Below are 22,564 nucleotides of genomic sequence, written 5' to 3'. Positions count from 1 at the left end.
AATCTTGGCTTAGCCAGTAGTTTATTAAAAAAAAAAAAAAAATCCCTGGCTTTTCTCATAAAATGGAATGGAAAGCTTTTCTTAGCTCTGTCTTCTATCTTGCTCGCAGTGCAAAATTAAGCATGCCTGGAGTAGATGACATAAAACGCCCACCTCACAAAGACCTCTACCACATCAAGTCCTGAGCAATCATTTTTTCAATGACATTGCCCCATAGAGGGTTAACGTAAATATTTTGTATGGCACCGAAAGTCACTTGCAATGCCCGGTAATCATTTCAGGTAATGGGAAAATAATGGAAGCAGCTCTGGAACTAAGCCACAAAAAGCCATCTTTTGAAGCTAACGTGTAAATGGGTTGGCTGGGTTCTGCTGTTTTTAAGGCACAGTAATTTAGATGATTGTTTAAATCTTTTTAACTGCAGCACTATTTAAACTGCATTTGAATGTCTGAAGACCAGAGGCCCTGTTACAAATCTCTCAGAAACCAACTGCTAATTTATTAAGTAAGAAGTAATAGCTTCAGTAACCATAAGAATTCACAACACATGGAAACCCTGGTGGCACAGTGGTTAAGAGCTATGGCTGCTAATCAAAAGGTCAGCAGTTCAAATCCACTAGGTGCTCCTTAGAAATCCTACGTGACAGTTCTACTCTCTCCTCTAGAGTCGCTATGAGTCAGAATGAACTCGACAGCAACAGGTTTGCTTTTCCGGTTTCTGAACCAGAGAATACACCAGACTGTTCACCAGAAACCTGGCGCAACCTGTAGTTGGCTCTCCTAACATTGGGAGGCAAAAAAAAAAAAAAAAAACCTGCATTCCCTAAAGCAACTGATTTGGCTTCCTTAAAGAGATCAGTGGCATAGACCACTCATCTGTCTGAAGGTCTCTCTGCCCATGTCTGCTCTTCTTCCACCTGCTTCAAAAGCAGGTGAGCTCTCTGGGTTATATGTAGGGTTTAGAGTATAATGTGAAACATAACTCGAGGGAAGCCCATCACCAAAAAGTCTTCATGACTACCCTGTTTGTCCTCCCAAAATACCACTGTCCATATGGACAGGTGTTTCATAGTCCTTCATTGCTTATTACCCTTTCCCAGCATTAAAGTATGCAAGCATCCAAAAGGACAATTTATTAGCGCTGATAGCTCATTTGAAATACACTCCATAATTAACAACTTTGAAAGCAGAGAGGTAAATCTAAGGAAGCAGAGATGGGGGAAGAGAGATGCGAAGCCATATGAAGATCACCCAGGAGCAGAAGCTCAAAGAGAGCTCCTCCAGAACTGCAGAGAGAGAACGCCTTCCCCTAGAGCTAGCACCCTGAAGTTGGACTCCTAGCCTCCTAAACTGTGAGAAAATGAATTTCTGTTTGTTAAAGCCACCCACTTATATTTCTGTCATAGCCCAGCCAACCAAAAAGCAGCACTAGATAACTAAGACAGTCCCTCCAGGACCAAATTAAGTGCTTGATTAAAATGTCTGCATTAAAAGAAACAAGTAGATAGGGAGTTGTGCTCTCAGCAACCCCAAATTAACACACTGAGTGAAGCACCCATTCATGCCATAAAGACACAGACCTGGGAACTGCCTTGGTGAATGAGAACTCAGGTGTCTCAACTTGAATGCAGGTCAGTAGATACGAACTCCAACAGGATCATATGAAAGTAGAAGAGAAAGGACGGGGAGGAGTCACCTAATGGAAAAGTAACCACAATGAGTGAAATGAAAAAAATAATTGGGAATTCATGTACCTGGATCCATTCATTCTCCGACAGCTCAATTTTATTTTCAAGTAGTGAGCTAGATGTTAGATTTTAGACTTGTTTCTTCTCTGCCGTTCTTGATCTTGCCTAAAACTCCTTCTATCTCCACACCTCTGTTTGCACTTGTATAAATTCAAGAGGTGGGAAGAAATGATTTCTAAGGAAACGCTTACCTGGTTTTAGGAAAAGAACAGAAGTTAAAAATCTATCTAATCCTTTATTTTGGGGGCTGATGCAGTATATTTTCCTTTAACTACATTCAAGTTGATTTTACAAAGGCCTTTTAAACTCTAATCCCTGCCAAAATTCTAGGATTATTTACAATTATCTTTGAGAGATGCTATGTAACCATAGATAGAAAGGCAAACAGCAGCAAGAGAGACAGGACTGTAACTTTAAGGTAGGAAAAATCCAAAAATTCTGATACTCAAGAGAGATGGGGACTACAAAACCCCCTCTGAGCTTGGTGATTGCAGAGGGCAAGAAAGAATTTAACAAGCTTGGCAAAGTAGCTCAGTGGCACTCTGCCTGGACTCAGCTTTGTGCATCCCGCATCCAAAGATGGTCCTTTGTTTAAACAGACCAGACTCTCTGAAGTTCCTTCTGCCCTTTCTGGTTTCCTCCTAAGAGAGTATGTTTGGTTGGCAGACAAGTTCCTCCCCAAAATGAATATACATAATCTAAAATTCAATTTTTATAAAAAGGAAAGAAAACACTCTAATGTAATAATCCCAGAGACTCTGCCTTAATGAGCGTGCTGACTACAGCCAAGTTAAAACCGTTGTGGGAATCATAATTTGGAATTTCCTGCTCCATTTAAATTCTCCAGGGCCAAATTGCCATAATGATCTTTCTTATATTGAAATTCTATCTTTTGAGAAGGCAAAGAATAAAAATAAGCTGACTTTATATCCAAAATAAATGAAAATGAAGGATTAGAAGGTGACCTTGGGCATGTCATTTCACCCTTCTGAATCTCATCAATGAAATGAAGGTTTTTGAAGTTTTTTTGTCCCTTGTCAGCACTAACACTGTATAATTCTGTTGTACAGGTGCTACACAGTTATTGAGGGTTATGTAAGTCACACAGGAGTTAGAAGAACACTAGACCACTAAGGAAAGGCAGTTAGAAGATACACCAAAATGTTAGCCAACCAGTCTTTGCCCTTGGTTATTGCTTTCTTAGCTGTCAATACCTAATACTGCTTATTCCACAAGATTTTCAAAATATATATATATATATATATTTCTTAATGGTCTAATGTCCAAAGTATGGCTTAAAGCTAAGATGGTAAAAATTGCTGGTGAATAAAATGTGAGGGTGACAGAGAAGTGGTCCACATGGTTATTTTCTATTACACTCTGAAATCATTTTTCCTAAAGTTCTTATTTCAAAAAATGGCACACTCCAGACTTTATCCTCCCATGACAACCTATGTTTTTCAGAATTCTTAATTAGGGAAGTGAAGCCATATGACAGAATGTAAGGTTTTGATAGCACAGAGTGTGCAAGTAAAAACCATTTTTGACGACAAGGAAGAAAGTCTGGTCCATTTTTCTCCAGTTATTGGTTGCATTATAATCAGTGCATATATCTTACCATTCTTGAAACAACCCTTGTCTATGTGACAGAACTCTAGCTATAACATTTTTATAAAATGAAGAAATAGATAGGAAAGGATGTATATATAGAAGATGGTATGAGGCTATGGGAAACAAAGAAATCTGAGAGTTTAAGGACCTGGCTCCACACCAATTAGCACTGTGCTTGATCTTGAAAGAGACAGTTGATCCCTCTGAACCTAGATGCTTCATCTATAGAATGATTGGGCTGGGCTTAATGGTATTTAGCATCCCTTCCAATTCAAACATTTTACAACTGGAAGTGACTAGAACATAATTATGATTTGAACACTCAAATCAGAACATGCAATAATTTAAATTCCCAATTTCTAAACTTTTTTAAAACCAAGAAAAGTTTTGCTTTTTTCTTTTGTCTGTTTGTTTGCTTGTTTTTAATCTGCTGTATAGTAAATCTCAGAGGTGTAACATTCTTTTTTCTCTCCATCCTATCAGTTCAAGGGGATACATTTTACCCTTAGCACCTCTCCTATATTCTGAATTGACAATATGCCAAAAGATCATCAAAGTTGTCTTATGTCTTCCTCTAGGGACCCAGACACCATTATTCAAATGTTTTCCACTTACGTTCAAGGGAAAGCAGCTCTGGAAGAGTTGAGAGAGTTAGTATAAAGCTTCTGTCAATGATCCTAGATGGAGGGGTGATAGGAGTCATTGAAATGTAGATAGCAGAGAGAATGGTTACAAAGCACTTAGAGAGTCTAAGATGAAAAGAATCATATTAGTGCCAAAGACCATTATTCCATAAAATTCCCTTTGTGACTGGTGAGAAGGAGTGCAAATCTTCAAATAAAACATTTAATTCACACCTGACAGCAATTTTCAGAGTATGAAACAAGCAAAGTTAGTAATTCCATTCTTAGCCCAAGGAAAAACTGTGCAGCAGAATAGAGTGGCAATAAAATAAATGTCTATGGCTCTTGAAAAAGAGAATCTCTGAAGAGAAAGGCCCTCTGGCAAAAAGAATAAGCCCCATGTGTTGGCCTGAATTCTACTTTCAATTAGGGAGTAAAGGGGATTACAACACCCTTATTATTTGTGTGCTGGTCCGAGTCATATACACTAAAAAAAACTAGCACACACATATTTGTGGATTCAACATTTGCATCACTGATCCATTCACAAGCAATTTCTGAAGGCCTTTAACTTGTGGTTGTCATTTTGCTGAGACCCAGTATGAATAAGGCTTGGGGGTGGGAAGGAGGGTCACTCATTGAACTCAGCATCTACATCTCAATGTGACCTTGTTATTCTCCATGCCTCTGTCATGTATGCTTATAGTGCAGTAATCTCAAATCACGTATGCGGGAAACATATGATGTGTCACTTGAGCATTTAAAGTAAACTGTAAACAATTTAAAACTGACCAACAACTTCTCTGTCATAAATATTTGCAGTATAATTTAGCTACCTTGTTGTAGACACTTGCTTGGCTGAGATGTGAATAACTTCAGATGGTTGGGGACTACAAATTGCAAAACTATCTCCAGAATAAAGATACTAGAAATTTAGCAATTACACCTTGAAATATGAAAGAAATGCGCTGTATTCTCTTAGCTGTATAAAAAAGTAAGATTTCTTTCTGTCTTGGCAATCTCTTTAGCAGATTACCTAAGGTGTATCACATTCTGGTTTAATGTTATTTTAATAATAAAATTGTTTCCTTTTCTACCTTTGAGAGAGGTTTCCTAGACTGGGATCAGATTTTGTTTTTAATTATATTTCCCCAACACTACCATTCGTAAGTAGAGCATTGGACAACCATAGGCCTTTGCCCGCAGCAATTTATGGCAGTAAGAGGAAAACCTACGTGTTGTGAAAGCAGCATGCTCTGAAAGACAGAATGTGCTTAGGACAAAGTTTATGGACCCTTTACCTCTGTCACAAATTAAATATGCCTCTCCTTCCTGGGGAAATCCTGGTGGCATAGTGGTTAAGATCTATGGCTGCTAACCAAAACACCGGCAGTTCTAATCCACCAGGCGCTCCTTAGAACCCCTATGGGGCAGTTCTACTCTGTCCTATAGGGTCTCTATGAGTCGGGATCAACTCGATGGCAATGGGTTTTGGTTTGTTCCTTCCTGGAGGAGTAAGTAAAAGGTGGAAAGTTGCCATAAATGTATTACTCATGGAAACACGTGGACTCTTTGTTATCAGAATTTTGGAATCTTCCATACTGCCACTGGAAGTGTTCGCTGAGTATCTGCTAAAAATGATAATTTTAATATTAAAACCAACATCTATGTCAATGAACATAGGCCAGGGTATGTTGTAGTAACAAAAATTCCTAAAACCTCAGTGACATGAAAAAACAAAAGTTTACTCCTTGTTCACTCTATGGCCACTAGAGATTAGCTATGGACTGAGGATGGAGCTGGGCAAGAGGAGTCTGTTCATCACCCTCACTAAAAGCCCAGGCACTAAGCTTCCATAATTTCCAAAGCTTAAAAAAGGGAAACATGATTACTCTTGCACTGATTCTTACAACTCCCACTTGGAAGGGACATATTTTACTTCTACTCCCATTTTCTTTTTCAGAGCAAGTCACGTAGCCAGAACAAGCTACAAGCAGAAGCGAAGCATAATATTATGAGTGCTCAGAAAGAAAACTAGAAATATTTGATGACCAGCACTAAAGACTACCATACCTCCCCATTCATATCATCCTTGTAATAATAAAAAAATTAAAAGAAATGATAATAGCCCTTTGCCTTTGTTTCTGCCTAATCTTTTGCATTTATGTTATTACAATCTTGAGGAACAGTAGTAAATTATTCTGAGTTACAAGAAGCATTAATTAATTGAGAAGCATTAAGTAATTAGATAGTTTGAGAAGAACAGATGAAAAATGTACTTCGTCTTTCCAATGAAATAAATTCATGTTTGAAAATAAGCTTAGAGGAGGTGGGGCCATGATGGCGGAGTAGTCAGACGCTTCTATGATTGCTCTTACAACAAAGACCCAAAAAAAGCAAGTGAAGCAGTATATATATGACAAGCTAGGAGCCCTGAACATCAAAGGCAGAGTTAGGATATCAAACTGAAAGGCAGGGGACAGAGAGACAGTTCAGAAGTGGCGATGTGTTGCCAGACCTGACTCTGCAGGAACTGGCACCCCTCGGGCACAATCCCTTGGTGCAAATGCAGTGGGGCTGGCGGTAGCTTTCAGGACATGGTTTCCTCAGGGAGAGACAGTGAGCTATACAGTCTACTCATGCCTCTAGAATCAAAGAAGAACAGCACTCTCAGCAAAAAATAAGTACTTGTGTCTAATTTACCATGCTTTCAGCACCCAAGCTGGCTTCAGTGGCTGTCGATTTCCCTGGGTCTGAGCTAGGTCCTGCTGTGCTTCCTGAGCCATTCTCCCAGCCTTGGAGAAGGAATAAATTAACAATTGGGGGAAAAGATAATCTGCCAGCTCCCCTAAGTTGGGAACTCAGGGCAAAAGCGGCTCCTGTCCGGGCACAAATGGTCCATGGACTTTGAACGCCTTTCACCCCTGCATGGACCTGTGCGGGCCCTTTTCAGGAGCTGAGGCCCTTGTTGGCACACTGCAACAGTGTATGTACCTGAGATCTGACTTCAACCCTTTCAGCTGTGCAGTGGAGAGGTTAATTTTTGACATTTGACACTGATCTGCCTATTAAAGAGGACCTTCACCTACCCACATCAGGTGCCTGAGGACTAGTGGCTCCACCCATGTCACCTAGTCACCTGCGACAGGGGTCCAAGGATTAGTGGTGCCTCCAAGTCCTTACTGCCAAATGCACTGGGTGCCCATTTCCCAGCTGCAGAACCCACCCACCTATGCACTCAAGGGAACAAGGATGTGCTTTCCTCACAGACACTTGGGGGATGGTAGTCAGCCCTCTGCCTTGCTTAGAGCATGACCCCCTGCTGCAAACAGATACCTGTGCCTACACCAATCACCCCTGCCTCTCTAAGACTGTAGGACAGAGCCTGCACCACAGACTTGGTAACCAGCTACTTGGACACCTGAGCTGAATCCATACAAGAAAAGTGAATGGACTCCTAGGCTCATATACCTGGTAACAGCTCTAGCCATCTAGGGACAGAATGTTAGAGCTTTAAAGGTGCAAATAATCAAGCTAGCTCACTCAAGCAGCCTATTTGGGCATATCAAAATGAAATAAAGCAAGAAGCTAGGATACAGTAAACGAACATAAAAAAATACAATAACTTATAGATGGCTAATAGACAACAGTCAATATCAAATCACATAAAGAAGCAGACCATGATCGTTTCAACAAGCTCTCAAAACAAAGAATTAAGGAATCTTCCAGATGAAGATGTTTTCCTGGAATTACCAGACGTAGAATACAAAAGATTAATACACAGACCTCTTCAAGAGATCAGGAAGGAGATCAGGCAAAATGCAGAACAAGCCAAGGAACACACAGATAAAGCAGTCGAGGAAATTAAGAAGGTTATTCAAGAACATAATAAAGCTTTAACAGGCTGCAAGAATCCATAGAGAGACAACAATCAGAAAGTAAGAAGATTAACAATAAAATTTCAGAATTTAGACAACTCCATAAGAAGCAGAATTGAGGAAATGGAAGTCAGAATTAGTGAGATTGAAGATAAAACACTTGGCACCAACATATTCAAAGACAAATAAGATAAAAGAATTTAGAAAATGAAGAAACCCTAAGAATCATGTGGGACTCTATCAACAGAAATAACCTATAAGTGATATGAGTATCAGAACAGGGAGGGAAGACAGAAAATACAGAGAGAATTGTTGAAGATTTGTTGGCAGAAAACTTCCTTGATACCAAGAAAGATGAGAAGATATCTATCCAAGATTCTAATCAAACCTCACATAAGGTAGATACCAAAAGAAAGTCACCAAGACATAATATAATCAAACTTGCCAAAACGAAAGATAAACAGAGAATCTTAAGAGTGACTAGGGGTAAATGAAAAGTCATCTACAAAGGAGAGTCAATAAGAATAAGCTCGGACTACTTGGCAGAAACCATGCAGGCAAGAAGGCAATGGGATGACATATATAAAGCATTGAAGGAAAAAATTGCCAGCAAAGAATCATATATCCAGCAAAACTGTCTCTCAAATATGAAGGTGAAATTAGGGCATTTCCAAATAAACAGAAGTTTAGGGAATTTGCAAAAACCAAACCAAAACTGCAAAAAATACTAAAGGGAGTTCTCTGGTTAGAAAATCAATAACATCAGATATCAACCCAACACAGGACAGAGCAACCAGATATCAACCCAGAAAAGGAAATCACAAAAATAAATCAAGAAAAAAAAATGCTCAGCACAGGGAAACAGTGATGTCATTTTGTAAAAAAATGACAACATTAAATCAATAAAACCAAACCACTGCCGTCAATAAAGAGGGACTAAAAAATGTGGTCATAGATCTTTCATATGGAGAGAAAGTCAAGGCGATATGAAGAAATAAAAGTTTGGTGTAAACTTAGAAAAACAGGGGTAAATATTAAGGTAACCACAAAGGAGACTAACAATCCTACACATCAAAATAAAATACAAGAAAAACATAAAGACTCAGTAAAAACAAAACCAACAACAACAAAAAAAGGGAAAGGCGATACATAAACTACTCAGCACAAAAAATTAAGTGGAAAAAAGAGACTGTCAAGAACACACAAAAAAACACATCAGGATGACAGCACTAAACTCATACCTCTCCATAATTACACTGCAAGTAAATGGACCAAATGCATCAATAAAGAGACAGAGAGTGACAGAATGGATGAAAAAACAATCCATCTATATGTACTTACAAGAGACACATCTTAGACTTAAAAACACAAACAAACTAAAACTCCAAGGATGGAAAAAATATATCAAGCAAACAACAACCAAAGAAAGAGCAGAGTGGCAATATTAATTTCTGACAAAATAGACTTTAAAGTTAAATCCAACACAAAGGATAAGGAAGGACACTATATAATGGTTAAAGGGACAATATACCAGGAGGATATAACCATATTATTTGTGCTCCCAAAAACAGGGCTTCAAGGTACATAAGATAAACTCTCCAAACTGATGGTAGGAGACTTCAACACACCACTTTCGGGGGACAGAACACCCAGAAAGAAGCTCAATAAAGACACAGAAGATCTAAATGTCACAATCAACCAACTTGACCTCACAGACATATACAGAACACTCCACCCAACAGCAGACAAGTACACTTTCTTTTCCAATGAACGCCGAACATCCCCTAGAATAGACCACATATTAGGTCATAAAGCAAGCCTTAACAGAAACCAAAACATCGAGATATTACAAAGCATCTTCTCTGATCACAAAGCCATGAAATTAGAAATCAATAACAGGAAAAGAAATCAAACACTTGGAAACTGAACAATAACTTGCTCAAAAACAGACAGAAGAAAGGAATTCATAGAATCCAATGAGAAAGATTCCTATCAGAACCTTTGGGACACAGCTAAGGCAGTGCTCCAGGGTCAATTTATAACAATAAATGCACACATCCAAAAAGAAAAAAGGGCCAAGATCAAAGAATTATCTCTACAACTTGAACAAATAGAGAGCAACAAAAGAAACCCTCAGGTACCAGAACAAAGCAAATAATAAAAATTAGAACAGAATTAAATGAAGTAGAAAACAGAAAAACAATTGAAAGAGTTAACAAGACCAAAATCTGGTTCTTTGAAAAAAATAACAAAATCGGTAAACCACTGGCCAAACTGACAAAAGAAAAGGAAGAAAATAACTGGAATAAGAAATGAGATGGGCAATATCACAACGGACCCAACTGAAATGAAAAGAATCATATCAGATTACTATGAAAAATTGTACTCTAACAAATTTGAAACCTAGAAGAAATGCATGAATTTCTAGAAACATGCTACCTACCCAGACTAACACAAACAGAGGTAGAACAACTAGATAAACCCGTAACCAAAGAAAAGATTGAAAAGGTAATCAAAAAACTCCCAACAAAAAAAAAGCTCTGGCCCTGACAGCTTCAGTGGAGAATTCTACCAAACTTTCAGAGAAGAGTTAACACCACTACTACTAATGGTATTTCAGACCATTGAAAAGGATGGAATACTCCCAAACTCATTCTATGAAGTCAGCATATCCCTGAAACCAAAACCAGGTAAAGACACCATAAAAATAGGCTTAGAGGTAGAACCTCTGTTTTAAGTTTTAAATTATTTCAAAGATTCCAAAAGTTTACAGAATAATATAAAAATATTCAGTTATTTACCACCCAGTTTAAGAAATAAAATATCACACATACGATTGAATCTCACCAGGGATTTTTACATCTAGTGATGCAGACAATGTTGTTGTCAACCAACCCTTCAATTAAGAACAAATAGAAAAGCTGAATAAAATATTTCTTTTAAAACTGTTTAAAATTATTACAAGACTACCACAGCAGTAAGGATTTGAGCTACCAAGATCCTAGAGAAAAGGAAGATAGTAGAGATGAGCCTCATATTTAGTAATTTTGCCCTTAAATTATTCTAAATTTTCAAGTAGAAAATGATGGGCCAGTAATATTATGAAGTAAGGAGGCTAAAATTGCAATTCAGTCCTCACTAAGGAAGAAGGCCTTTACACATTTCTGACTATCATTTGGACTGCCCAAAAGATCAAACCCTAGGTTTAGGGAAAAACTGAAAATAGATCAGCCCTCACAAAATTAAAACTCAACATCCAATTTACCTAGGTCCTGGTTAGGTTAAGGTGATCCGACCCATGCTGTCTGCCTGGTAAAAGGAGAGGAAAGCAATACCATTGAGTGCCCCAAAGTACCTCTACAATTTTTTATAAAGCATGTGTGATATTCAGTACAAAATCATTATAAGGAAGACACTGACAGTTTTAGCTTTTCAAAAGTATTTATATAGCAAACAGCCTTGAAAGAGAGTGATAGTGTCTCCCCGTGAAGCAGTAGGTAGGTTTGTTTACTATACAGTATCACAAAGTCAATGTCTCCCTCTAGGGAAAAGGGCAGATTTTCTTGCAGTCAATTATTAAAGACTCAGGTTTCCAAAGCTGGAGATCCTCAGCTGTGACGCAAATCTACTGTGTGTCCAGCATCTACCTGGACTGCTCCTCATCGCCACTGTGGGACTTTGGGAGGAAGGAAAATCAACACAACCATGAAGCACAAGCTGTTGGCTGTGCTATGAGAGATAAAATAATATTTCTCTGATCTAGGAATCCTGTTCTTCCACCAGGATCCATGAAACTGTGACATGCTAAATTGTTAGTTTGCAGGTAGGGTAAACTATTACACCCTTCACAGTTCTTGACAGAAATTAGATAATTAAATGAAGAATTTCAGCAGAGAGATGAAAGCTATTTAAAAATGGACATCTTAGAACTAAAAGTATAGTAACTGTACTTAGAACTTAATAGACACATTTAATGGCAGTAGGCACAGCTGGAGAGAGAATTAATGAACTAGAAAATACATAAGAAGAAAATAGCCAGAATGAAGCTTGACAGAAAAAGGTGGAAAATACAGCCAAAGCTCTATGTGTATCTATCCCTAATCCTATTACCCTCCAGTATCCTGAAAGAGGTGTTTCTCAAGCTGAAAGAATTGAAGAAAAAATTCAGGCCTCAAGTTGCAATAGTGAAGGATTCTATGGGGAAAATATTAAACGATGCAGGAAACATCAAAAGCTGGAAGGAATACACAGAGTCGTTATACCAAAAAGAATTAGTCCATGTTCAACCATTTCAAGAGGTGGCATATGATCAGGAACCGATGGTACTGAAGGAAGAAGTTCAAGCTGCACTGAAGGCATTGGCGAAAAACAAGCCTCTAGGAATTCATGGAATATCAATTGCGATGTTTCAACAAACAGATGCAGCACTGGAGGTGCTCACTCATCTATGCCAAGAAATATGGAAGACAGCTTCCTGGCCAACTGACGGAACAGATCCATATTTATGCCTATTCCCAAGAAAGGTGATCCAACTGAATGTGGAAATTATAGAATATCATTAACATCACACACAAGCAAAATTTTGCTAAAGATCATTCAAAAACGGCTGCAGCAGTATATCGACAGGGAACTGCCAGAAATTCAGGCCGGTTTCAGAAGAGGATGTGGAACCACCGATATCATTGCTGATGTCAGATGGATCTTGGCTGAAAGCAGAGAATGCCAGAAGGATGTTTACCTGTGTTTTATTGACTGTGCAAAGGCATTCGACTGTGTGGATCATAACAAATTATGGATAACATTGCGAAGAATGGGAATTCCAGAGCACTTAATTGTGCTCATGAAGAACCTTTACATAGATCAAGAGGCAGTTGTCAGACAGAACAAGGGGATGCTGATTGGTTTAAAGTCAGGAAAGGTGTGCGGCAGGGTTGTATTCTTTCACCATACTCATTCAATCTGTATGCTGAGCAAGTAATTCAAGAAGCTGGACTATATGAAGAAGAACGGGGCATCAGGATTGGAGGAAGACTCATTAACAACCTGCGTTATGCAGATAACACAATCCTGCTTCCTGAAAGTGAAAAGGACTTGAAGCACTTACTAATGAAGATCAAATACCACACAGCCTTCACTATGGATTGTACCTCAACATAAAGAAAACAAAAATCCTCACAACTGGACCAATGAGCAACATCATGATAAAAGGAGAAAGGATTGAAGTTGTCAAGGATTTCATTTTACTTGGATCCACAATCAACAGCCATGGAAGCAGCAGTCAGGAAATTGTAAGATGCATTGCACTGGGTAAATCTGCTGCAAAGGTCCTCTTTAAAGTGTGGACGGGCAAAGATGTCACCTTGAAGACTAAGGTACGCCTAACCCAAACCACGGTATTTTCAATCACATTGTATGCATGTGAAAGCTGGACAATGAATAAGGAAGATGGAAGAAGAATTGGCACCTTTGAATTGTGGTGTTGGCAAAGAATATTGAATATACATACCATGGACTACCAAAAGAATGAACAAACCAGTCTTCGCAGAAGTACAACCAGAATGTTCCTCAGAAGCAAGTATGGCGAGACTGCGTCTTACATACTTTGGACATGTTGTCAGGAGGGATCAGTCCCTGGAGAAGGACACCATGCTTGGCAGAGCACAGGGTCAGTGAAAAAGAGGAAGACCCTCAATGAGATGGATTCACACAGTGGTTGCAACAATGAGCTCAAGCATAACAAAGATTGTAAGGATGGCTCAGGACCAGGCAGTGTTTCATTCTGTTGTGCATGGGGTTGCTATGAGTCGGAACCAACTCGACAGCACCTAACAACAACAACAACAACGATCCTGAAAGAAACTATTTTTAAATTGAATGGTTATGAATTTATGTCTTTATACTTTTACTACAAGTGTTTGTGTGCATACCAAACAATACTGGGTATTGCTAGCACTTTTAAAGCTTTATATACATGGTATTAGAATGTTCATGTTTTTTCTGCTTAACAATAGAATCTTATTAAAGGTTTTGTTACCAAATCATCTACACTGACACTCATTTCACATAATACAGCAAATTTTTCTCTAACAAAATCAATGTGTTTTTGTCATCAAAATGTTTTATTGTTTTATATTATTAGCATTTTTGTAAGAAGGAGGGGAGAGCTTGTACTGGGGAAGAGGGAGAGGCAGGGGGTGGTGACACTCCTGAATAAGAGAATCCCAACAAAGGAAGAGACAGGGGTGGTGAGATTCCTCAATAAGAAGGTCCCTACATAGTTAAACTTTAAGCTAAGGAAATGATCTTTACAGGCGTCTTGGATTTGATAAAGCCCTTAACTTGATAAAGTTTCTAACTTGATAAGATCTCTAACTTGGTAATTAAACCTTAAGCCAAGGAAATAGTCTTTGTAGGGGGGCCTTGTCCTGGCTTTTAAATGTTAATAGACAGATCAAGAGAAAAAAGAGTATAAAACCCTAAGGAAACAACTGTCAGGGCACTCAGATTCTTTCTGTACCTGAGTAGCCCCCTTGACGCTTCCTAGTCAAGTGTACTTTTACTACTAACCCTCTGCTTGCTAATAAACCTCTGCTCGCTTGGCACTATTTGTCTCAGTGTTTGAATTCTTTCCTACACCGAAGACTAGAACCGGGGCCATTCTCCGGTAACATATTCACCAGTTTTTCATGTTTATGTCCAAACTGCAAGCATAAAGCAAAAGCCTAGACTAATAAAAGATGGGAAACCACTACCGTCGAATCGATTCCGACTCACAGCGACCCTATAGGACAGATTAGAACTGCCCCATAGAGTTTCCAAGGAGCGCCTGGCGGATGGAAAGACAAGTATTTAAAGATAATTAAACACACTAAGGAAGAAATTTAGATTCATTTTCAGTACATTGCAGGACTTAGAGGAAGATGTGACATTAAAGCATTCAGAAGGCTCTTTTTAAAAGTTATCAATTAGGAAATTTATAAATGCCCTAAGGGAGAGGAAAAAGTCATCAGTCTGGCTGTAAACTAGTGGCGGACTTATATAACTCAAAATAACCCTCATGAGGTCATAGATCCCATGCCACAGTGTGATGTTTATTACAGATCCTAAAATGGCATCAAGAAATCTTCGTTGACCAGACTGGATCATAACCAGATTGGATTTCTTCTTAATAAAGCATTACAGAAATGACTGGGGTAGAATTTCAGTCCATTTCAATCTTGGAAATTCACAAAGTTGTACACTAAAATTTCTCACCGAGATTAACAATAACATATTTCTTCTGACTCAAGGAAAATATTGAAGTAATGTTTAGAGAACACGGAATTTGTAAAATATCACTGACTGACAGGGAAAAAGATAATTCTAGCATATGAAAACTTCATTTTATTATTGTCATTGAAATGAAGAAAGACTTGCTCCTATACAAAATATTCAAAAGAAAGTTTCAAGGTCATATTCTTGAAGGAAGTTTTCCTGTAATGAAAAGTGGTGAAGGTTAAGACAATATTTAATAGGGTACACATTGTAGTACATATGTAGAAGGAGAGGAGGGTTGAGCCACTTAATTTTATTCAACTAAAACCTGTTTCAGAAAGGAAACATGCCCTCAGGTAAGGTGGCTCTTAGCACCTGGGATGAACCCTGATGAAGCTGACACCTTGAGGCTACCTGCTGACTTAGCGCTCCCTCCAGATGGGCAGCAAGTTCCTCCTTGAAAAAAGAGAAATTCAGGACTTCATGCAAAATGCAAGCCAAAGTGTTGAAGCAAGGGTATTCAGATCTTTTCCTCTTGGGTCAGCCTTGTAAAGGTGAGACTCCATTTTTGTGCTGGGTATTTTTGATCTGTGCTTCTAAATCCACTCTCCACCCTCCTACCTTCACCTGTGCCCCAGGAAACTAGGCTTTATTGACTGTATGAAAGAGTTTTCTTGCCCTTTGGTTTCCTGCGAGGTCAGCCAAAGAGAATCACCTGCAGAAGATCAAAGGGCAGGAGTATAAGGAGGTCAAGATGTTACTCCCCTGAATCCCCTCTGTTAGGGTAGGTTGGCAATGTCTGTGTTCACCTAGTAAAGCCCACAGCTTCTGCCAAATGGCCCTCCTCTATTGCTATAGTTTTCTCTCCAGGTATTAGTGACAGTCCTTCCTTTGCCCCTTTCAAGTTTACAAATGTAATGGCTTGTTATTACTAGCCAACCTGTATTGATTTTTCTAAAACTTGTCCATGTCCATGCAAAAAGTCCCTTTACAAAATTGTGCTCAATTGCCTCATCTCTTCCCTTTAGGATCTTGATGAATGTACTCTCTTTTTAAGCCTCCCCACTCTTCCTCCTCAATGGCAGTAAAGAGTTCCACTGTAGCAAATGGGAAAAAGAAATAGGAGAGAAAATTCTTAGAACACAATTGATAACATTGACTTTGCTGAGAAGTAGCCAGGCTCTTGTGTTTGCCAAGGAAGCCCCTCTCAATTCTATGCCTCACTAACACCCTAACACCCTTTTATGACACTCTGGGGCATCTGAGCAAAGTAGTGAGATCTACGCAGAAACCACTTGGCCAAGCAGCTTTCTCTGGGTGTCTTTGTTCATGAACCTGAAGAATCAGTAAACACAGCTTACAGCCAATAAAACCCCCACACAGAGCCTGGGCAGACAATAAGGTGAATGCAGTTCCTTATTAAAGTTATGATTAGGTTTATCATATCTAATCACAACAGTCTCACCAGGAAGAAAAGCAAGTAAGTCTGCTTTGTGCAGCACTATTTGCCAAAGCCAGAATTCCCTTAGGGAGAAAAAAAAAAAAACAGGCAAGAAATAGTGTGTTTTTAGAATATATATCTTCACCCAAAAAATTTGGTTCAAAGAGGAGCTTGCCTGATAAGCAATTGCCTGACCAGGTAGCTGAGGTTGATTTACCACGAAGCTAATATAGCTTAGGAGTGTAAATGGTTAATGTACAAGGCTGCTAAATGAAAGGTTGGAGGTTCGAGTCTACCCAGAGGCGCCTAGGAAGGCACCTGGTGATCTACTTCTGAAAAATCAGCCATGGAAAACCCTGTGGAGATGCCCTGAATTTGGACTTCTAGCCTACAGGACTGTGAGAGAGTAAACTTCTGTTTGCTGAAGCCAAAAAAAAAAAAAAACCCTGTGGAGCACAGTTTTTCTCTGAAACACGGGGGGTCACCATGAGTCAGAATCAACTTGAAGGGCAACTGGTTTTTTGATGAAGCTTAAGCTTCAGGGTCCCTCACCCAAAGCCCTTCCAAGGCTCTGGGAGGAGGCCTTACAATATGCCATGATCAATATGTTTTTGTAAAATTTACCAAAATTAGAATTTTATTCACAACTAGCTAAGATTGTCATGTCTTTCCACTCTGTCATGCCCAACATTATAACTTCCCTGTGTGTTAGGTGATGTTCGAATGGCTAAAGGACTTTTTTTACAATTTGGCTAAGTAAAACTTCAGTTGGGAATAGGCTTAGTTTGGATTTGTGTGATATAGTTATATAGTTCTCAATAACTTATGCGTATTGTTACACTATTGTAAGCTGTCCTCTTGTAGGAATGGCTTCCAGGGGTACTCCCACCACCCACACTGCCAACTCACCCTGCATCAAGACACAAGGATGCAAAGCTAGAGGGTTGTCATGGTGTGAAAATGGTGCCCAAGACTGGCAGCATGAAGGAATTGGAGCAGAAAAAAGTTTGGAAGGCCTACAGCCAGAAGTTAGTATGTGCAGTAACGTGAATAATTTTACAGATCAGATGTAGCACTAGAAGCAAATTCAGTTCTCAAAGACGCATAATCAAAACAGAAATTCTCTCCTAAGTAAATGTAATATTACAGAGTACACAATTATAAGCACCATACCTGTCTCGTCTTTTTGTAATATGGGTCATGCAAAATATACTTTAACAGAATCCCTATAAAGGGTACCAATTTGGAGCCATCCTACAAACCAGAGTGTATCTGTATTTTTATTATTATATATAATATATTATATATATTATATTATTATTATTTATTATTATCAAAAACAGTGTCAATTAACCTCTCTAGAAGAAAGATTGAATTATCTTTCTATATTCTCTCAATAGAAAACAATGTTACAAAATGCCGTGATGTGAAAAAACAGTCAAAATAGCATGCAGAAAAAATATGATAGGTGACAGGAAGTTAAATAATGTAAAAATTATTTTTCTCGATTTTATGATGTTTGTGGTATCTGTCATCTTTTTAAAAATGCATGATTGGTTGTGATTTCTCTTTCCAGATAAATATTCACTTTCATATTTAATTTTATATTCATGAATTTGATTCTTTTTTCTTACAGAGACCCCTGCCCAAATTGTATAAACATCAGGCCCCCTTAAAGCTGGATTTCCCTTTCAGTTACCTTCCTCATGTTCATACTCCAAGTTCAAATGCTTTGTAACTCCATGTGCACAGAACAGGCACTGATCGGATGACACATAAGAAGAGGCTCTGATTGTTAGAAAGTACAACACGTTTCATGGATAATATGATTTCCAATTGCCCAGAAATGTAACCTCGTCATATAACTGCCTTAAAAGGGTCATCTATTGTACACTACCATCCAGCAGAGAGTTGTTAAGGCTGGACTTCAGGAAAAAAAAATCTGTTTTCTAGTTCTGTCCTCGCCCATAACAACCTCCTAACCAGAAGAGGAGTACCTGGGTGGTGCAAGCGTTTAACCCATTCGGCTGCTAACAAAAGGGTTGGAAGTTCAAGTCCACCCAGAGGAGCCTAGGAAGAAGGTCCTGGTGATCTGCTTCTGAAAAATCAGTCTGAAAACCCTACAGAGAGAGAGGAATGAATACCGCTGTTTAAACCCTTCAGTGTCCACCATTTACAAACACCCGGTGGTACCGCCATCCTGGGAGGGACCGCATCCATTCTTCCAATAAGGACAAAGAATTTCACCTTACATGTACCAGTTTGCTTTCCCAGGCCTTTACTTGCACTAAAAAGGGACTAAAAGATGAGAGATAAAAAATAATATCCTCAAACATTTAACTTTCAAATCAGAGGATTACAGAATTATAGGAGGCCCTTAGAGTTCATTTATTCTAATAACCCCATTTCAGAGATAAGGAAAACTGAGACCCAGAGACCCTATCAAGCACAGCACGCTATCCTTGTTTGAGGGCAAGATGGGCACTGACGCTGCTCTCCTGAGCCATGCTATTCCCACTCTAAAACATAATGTACTTACCTGAGTTTGGGAAGCTAAACTGATTTATCTTTACATTTTAATTACTTTAGAAACAGACTCTATGGAGCAGGTACCTATGACTTGCCATTTTAAAATATCAGTACACTGTTTAGTCACAACAATATACTTGTCTTAGGATTTTTAAAACTATTATTCAATGTGCTCAGCATGTTAATATCCCTCATTCTTTTTCCCTTTGGAAATAAAATGCTGATTTATCAGTGAACATTCAGTGCTATCAGTATTTAATTGCACATGGGTTAATTGTGAAGCTAGGTGGGACTTTTAATGAAGAGATCAATCCCTTTATCATAGCAGTAATGAGTTTCTAATGGTTCATTCGGTATACCATCCCTCCTTGCCTTCCCAAAGATAGGTTGAACGCTCTGCTTCCTATCTAGGTGTTAATTACTTGTCCCCAAGAGACAATCAAAGGCATTAAAAAAAAAAAAGAAAGAAAGAAAGAAATAGAAAAAGAATTAATTGCCACGTCATATTAGCATTACGATAGGAAATCTCATAGTCTGTATTTCCAAGCAACTGTATTAGTCAGAGTCTCTCGGTTGCAAATGACAGCAACTCCCTTGCAGGTTAGGCATCATTGGAAGGATACTGAGGTATCTTATAGAGGAGCCAGAAGAAAAGGGAGTGAACCTGTACCTCAAGGACAACCAAAACTGCAGTCACTCTCTGCCTCTTTGTGCATTTTGATTTCATTCTCTAACTTATACCACAGTGGGGAGCAAGGTGGCCAACAACTCCCCTGCCTTATGTTCTCAGCGCTCAGAGAACATTCATGCTTTGAAAGTCCCAGGAAAGAACATAAATGGCCCAGCTCAATAGGTGCTCGTTCTTAGACAACTCAGTTGTGGTCAGGCAGACAGGATACTATACAGAGGGGCCTCACTAGGCAAAAATTGCACAGCTGAAAAAAAGGAAGTGCAGTTTCCAGTGGAAAGGAGAAGTGCTTGGCATATTAAAGGTTAAAAATAATTTAATATATACTAAAATGTTTTCAGTTAGGAAAGTTGTGAGTATATTAGTAGAGTCAGCAGGGTATAAGTGGTGCTGGTCTCTGTTTCTTAATTTAGTAGCTCTGAGACCTTGTGCCAGTGAACTGCTCCATTAAGTTCCCTTGACCTCAGTAACGAATTTGTTCAATGGGAATAAATATTTTAGACAGCTGAAGGCAGGAGACTAGATCAGGCATGTGACAACACAAGCAGACCTCCTTCTACAGGGGGTGGACTTGACTGAGGGCCTCAGTTGCTATGCTTTGAAATCCATTGCCTGGTTTATGCCATGGTTTCTCCCAGACAATGACTGGGAGAAGAAAGCAGGTCCATTCCTGGGGGTCATAATAATCAATTGTCATCCAACTTTGGCTCAAAGACTCCCCAACAGCTTTGGTGACTCTACTTGAGGATGCTTCCACCCAACTTTCTCTTCCTCACTCCTTCATTTGGGATTACACTTGAATTATGTTCTGATGGTTCTCCGGGCCTATTTTCTTTCTCATGGGCATTCCGCCTAATAAACTCTTGCATGTTTAATCTTGCCTTCCTATCTTCTTTTCAAAGGGCTTGGAATAACACAAGCTGGTATCAGATTCCCCTCAAGACCTATGAAACGGTTTTATGTTTTTCACCTAGGACAACGTTTCCCATGAAGGACTGAATCAACCGAGAAGTAAAAAAAAAAAAAAAAAAAAACTTTTTCCAATTACCCCTTCCAGGCATACTGAAAGTTACACCTGTTGTTGCTGCTGTTAGCTGCCTTCAAGTTGTCCTCAGATCGTGGCAACCTCATGCACAGTGGAACAAAACTCTACCAGGTTCTCCACCATTCCCATGATCAGTTGCAGGTTAGACTATTTTGATCCATAAGGTTTTTCACTGGCCGATTTTTGAAAGTAGGTTGCCAAGCCTTTCTTCTTAGTTCATCTTACTCTGGAAGCGCTGCTGAAACCTGCTGCATATCATAGCAACATGGAAGCCTCCAGTGACAGACATATGGTGGCTGTGGATGAGGCGCATTGGCTGGGAATTGAACACAGGTCTCCCACATGGAAGGCAAGAATTCTACCACTGAACCACTTAATGCCCTAGAAGCGGCCTCTTATCTGATCAGTGTGGTAGTCATTAAAGCTGTTCAATATTCTCTTTTCTCCTCCTTTCAGAGTACTTAATAGGATTGCACTCCCTGACTTCTTTCCTTTGGGGGAGGGAACATATGACTAATTTTGGCCAATGAGTTTTAAGAGGAACTGACAAATGTCATTTCCAGACCAGACTACTTAATTACCATTGTAAGGCCCTCCAATCGATGCTACTTAGAGTGTGCACTGCAAACTGGTGACAGTCAATAAACAATTTGTTCCCAGCCCATACAGGATAAGTATAGGAGTGGAAATAAGCATATAGAAGTTTTATACTAATTTAGGAACACCTGGTAGATTTGAACGGCCAACCTTTTGGTTAGCAACCGTAGCACTTAACCACTATACCACCAGGGTTTCGATGAGTTGACTCAACAGCAACAGGTTTTGGGTTTTGTTTTGATAGTAATTTAACATTGCTGCAATACATCCAAGCATGTGATCAGTGTTTTAATTTTATCGTATTTTATAAAAGTATTGATCCATGACAGATTAGAAATAATATAAATAAATAAATAAAATTTGGTCTTTCACCACAGACAGTTTGAGAAGTATTGGTTTACAGCCTTCTTTTCACTCTGGCAAAAAAAAAAAAAAAATGTTTGAGATGTTATAAATGAGAAAAGCTTAAAAAAAAAAAAAAGGCTACTAAAATTACCCTAATTCACACTGTCAGCGAATAGTGTAGGCAGGACTCTTAATCCCCGCCCTATGTTTTCCATGGTCAATATTCCACGGCTGTTACTTGTCCCAAACCAACCGGATCAACTCCTACAAGGTACACTTTCGTTGTCTTTAAGAAAGGGTCCCTCCTGCCTCCTTTTATACACTCAAGCTTGGAATTTCTCTAGGAAGGAGTAATTCATGCTGCAGTGATGCTATGAGTTGGAATCGACTCAACGGCAGTGGATTATGGGCAGTGATTGTTGTTGTTAGGTGTCATCAAGTCTGTTCCAACTCATAGCGACCACTATACAACAAAACAAAACACTGCCCAGTCATTCTCCACCCTCACAACCATTGCTATGTTTGAGCCCATTGTTGCAGCCACTGTGTCAACGTATCTCACTGAAGGTCTACTTATATCCAAGTGTGATGTCTTTCTCCAGGGACTGGTCCATCCTGATAAGGTGTCCAAAGCATGTGAGACATAGTCTCACCATCCTTGCTTCTAAGGAGCATTCTGGTCATACTTCCTCCAACACAGATTTGTTCGTCCTTTTGGCAGTCCATAGTCGACTGAATATTCTTCTCCAATATCACACTATTCAAAGGTGTCAGTTCTTCTTCAGTAGGTTTTCCTTATTCATTG

This window comes from Loxodonta africana, chromosome 10, assembly GCF_030014295.1.
Source record: "Loxodonta africana isolate mLoxAfr1 chromosome 10, mLoxAfr1.hap2, whole genome shotgun sequence".
In the NCBI taxonomy this organism is placed as follows: Eukaryota; Metazoa; Chordata; class Mammalia; order Proboscidea; family Elephantidae; genus Loxodonta; species Loxodonta africana.
This window is presented reverse-complemented; position numbering follows the sequence as displayed.